Source organism: Musa acuminata, chromosome BXJ2-6 (assembly GCF_036884655.1).
Source record: "Musa acuminata AAA Group cultivar baxijiao chromosome BXJ2-6, Cavendish_Baxijiao_AAA, whole genome shotgun sequence".
Taxonomy (NCBI): Eukaryota; Viridiplantae; Streptophyta; class Magnoliopsida; order Zingiberales; family Musaceae; genus Musa; species Musa acuminata.
In genome coordinates, this window is record NC_088343.1 from 34,730,245 (window position 1) to 34,733,606 (window position 3,362).

At 46.2% G+C, this 3,362-nt stretch overlaps 1 long non-coding RNA gene across 1 annotated transcript; it reads right to left on the minus strand.

The window, feature by feature from the left end:
• Positions 1-1,579: 1,579 nt before the first annotated feature.
• On the minus strand, positions 1,580-2,066 carry LOC135613809 (uncharacterized). Its single transcript, XR_010487383.1, has 2 exons — positions 2,010-2,066; positions 1,580-1,674 (listed from the first exon to the last, which is right to left on the minus strand). It is a non-coding gene; the product is annotated as an uncharacterized LOC135613809 (long non-coding RNA).
• Positions 2,067-3,362: the final 1,296 nt, after the last annotated feature.

The window sequence follows — 3,362 nt, forward strand, 5'->3', positions numbered from 1 at the left end:
GGTAGTCGACCTTACGAGGGCTATTGAGTGTCGATAGAGGATCATCCACTCTCAACGTCATGAGAGGAATATCTCATGTGTTCTTGCTCAGACAAATCCCTGGCCAGGGTCATTCGGGTTGAGAGAGAAAGAGTTCTCCGGGAGAATCCGATTAGAGCGAGACTCGAGTAGAAACCATATGGGTCTGACAGCACCATGCTCGATATACGGTCTCTGGGATATTAGATGGATGAGGGACTATAGGTACACGGTAACTGAGGACAGACAGATCCAATGGATTGGATTCCCCTGTATCATTTAGGGACTACGGTGAAGTTACCTAGTACGTCCATAGTCGATGAGTCGAGTGAATTATTACAGAGATAATAATTTACTGAGTCAGAAGGAGTTCTGACAGGTATGACTCACAGCCAGCTCGATATTGGGCCTAGAGGATCACACACATATGGTAGGCATTGCGATGAGTAGAGGTTCAGATATGAGATATCCGACGGAGCCCTTGTCTTATTGGATATCCAATAAGCCCCTGAATTATTGGATCCCATGGATGAGATCCAATAAGAGCCCATGAGAGATTATTGGATAAAGATTCACTAATCTAAAAGGCTTGGGTTATTGGATGCAGATCCTATTAAGATCGAGAGCACTAAGAGGGGGGGGGGTGAATTAGTGCAGCGGAAATCTTTCAGCGATTAAAAACGAAAGCTGCGTTTGTTCGATAAGAACTGTTTCGATGCAAAAGCCGATTCTAAGATTACTTATGATTAAGTGCAGTTTACGTCTAAACACAGTTTGCGTCTAAATGCAGTTTGCGTCTAAGCGCAGTTTGCATCTAAATGCAGTTTGCGTCTAAATGCAGTTTGCGTCTAAATGCAGATTGCGTCTAAGCGCAGTTTGCATCTAAGCGCAGTTTGCGTCTAAGCTTAGATTGCGTCTAAGCGCAGTTTGCGTCTAAGCTTAGATTGCGTCTAAGCGCAGTTTGCGTCTGAGCGCAGTTTGCGTCTAAGCGCAGATTGCGTCTAAGCGTGGTTATAAATGGAGTCAAAACGTAAACGTAAACTGTAAAGAAACTCGTTCGTAAAAGCGCAGAAGACAGTTTGCAGTTATAAATAGAATCAAAACGTAAATGTAAACTGCAAAGTAAAGATCGTACGAAAACACCGATTTACGTCTGAATGCAGATTCAGAAAGATCAGAACTTAGAAACTTGTTCGTAAGAGCGCAGAGAGTAGTAGCTATATAGGAGGTTTGCAGTAACGATAAAGTGCTCAAAATAAACGCAAACCGGAGATTTAGAGTGGTTCGGTCAGTCTTGATCTACTCCACTTTTGGCTTCCTCCACCGACGAGGTTACCGACTTCAACTAGAGGCCTTCCTTCAATAGGCGAAGGCCAACTGCTCTTTTACAGTTTCACTCCTTTTGACGGGCTCAGGAGACAACCCTTACAGAACCTTTCTCTCTTCTCTTTACAACTCAAGACTTGAAGAACAGAAAGAGAACTTTTGGACTTTATACAAATTTGAGCTCTTAGAATCACATAAAAGATCAAGAATTCGGTGTAGGTCTGTATCTTTTCAGTGCTGAATGGGTGGGGTATTTATAGGCCCCAACCCAGTTCAAATTTGGAGCTCAAAACGATCAAATCCCGGAATTCCGGGATCAGGCGGTTGCACCTCCTGACTGGAGAGGTTGCACCGCCTGGCAGAGCTCGAAGACTGAGCCTCTGGGCGGTGCTACCTCTGTTAGGGGCGGTTGCACCTCTCTGCCAGAGCTCGAAGACCGAGCTCAGGCGGTTGCACCACCTGACTGGAGAGGTTGCACCGCCTGGCAGAGCTCGAAACTTGAGCTCTGGCGGTGCTACCTCCTGACAGAGGAGGTTGCACCGCCCAGTCTCGCTCGGAGACTAAGCCCTGGGCGGTTGCACCTCTTGGCTGGGGCGGTTGCACCGCCCAGTCTCGCTGGGAGACATAGCCTGGGCGGTGCTACCTCCCTGCCTAGGCGGTTGCACCTCCCACAGCAACCTGGGTCCGAATGGGCTGAACCATTCGACCCAATTTGAGTTCTTTAGGGGCTCAATTGCCCCAGGATTAAGCTAATGGGATCACCTCCCATTTCTAACTTAATCAAAGTGCTAACTACGATTATTTCCTAAGACATATTCTGCAGCTTGCTTCGGTGCATCACTCGCTTCTTCCGGCGAGTTTCCGGCGAACTTCCGTCGATCATCCGATGAACCCTCGGTGATGCTCATGCGGACTTTCGGCAAACTCCTGGACTGCGACGATCCACTTGGCAAGTTCCGACGAGCTCCTTTGGCAAGCTTCTGGACTTCTCGGATTTGTTCCCGTAGAACTTCCGACGACTGTCCGAACTTCAGTCGAGCTCTCGAACTCCCAACGTGATCATTGTCATGACTCCGGCGTAACTCCTGCTGCATGTCTTACTTTCATCGTAGTTAATCCTGCACACTCAAAACAAAAACTTCGATCGAGACAATTAATCCTAAGAAATTAACCAAGTTGTCCGGCATGTCATTGGTCCCTCGACGCTTCGTCCGATTCTTCGGCGCATCGTCCTTTCCTGTAGCCTATTGCCCAATCGGCCTGTTGACTCCGCAACTCCGATATCCTTGGCACAATACCCGCTCTTCTTGGCCCGATGCCGGAGTCCACAACCCGAAGCCTTCTGTCGATACGTCGACCGATCCACCGGCCTGACGTCCAATCTTCTGACATGTTCCTCCGGCACAATATGATTTTCCTGCTTTAATTGTCTCATCCAGATCGAAGCATCCTGCGTCACTCAAAACGCAGATTAAATCATAAACATATATCAAATAGTTTCTGTTAGGATCGAGAGCACTAAGAGGGGGGGGGGTGAATTAGTGCAGCGGAAACCTTTCTGCGATTTAAAAATGAAAGCTGCGTTCGTTCGATAAAAACGATTTCGATGTAAAAGCCGATCTTAAGATTACTTAAGATTAAGCACAGTTTTACTTCTAAACGCAATTTACGTCTAAACCCAGTTTGCGTCTAAGTGCAGTTTACGTCTAAACGCAATTTGCGTCTAAACACAATTTACGTCTAAATGTAGTTTGCGTCTAAACGCAGTTTTACGTCTAAACGCAGATTTACGTCTAAACGCAGATTTATATCTAAACGCAGATTTACGTCTGAACTCAGTTTACGTCTAAATCGTAGTTTTACGTTTAAACGTAGTTTGCGTCTAAACGTAGTTTTACGTCTAAACGTAGATTTTGGTCTAAACGCAGATTTACGTCTAAACGTAGTTTACGTCTAAAACGTCTAAACACAGTTTGGACAGTTTTACGTCTAAACGCAATTTTACGTCTAGACGCAGT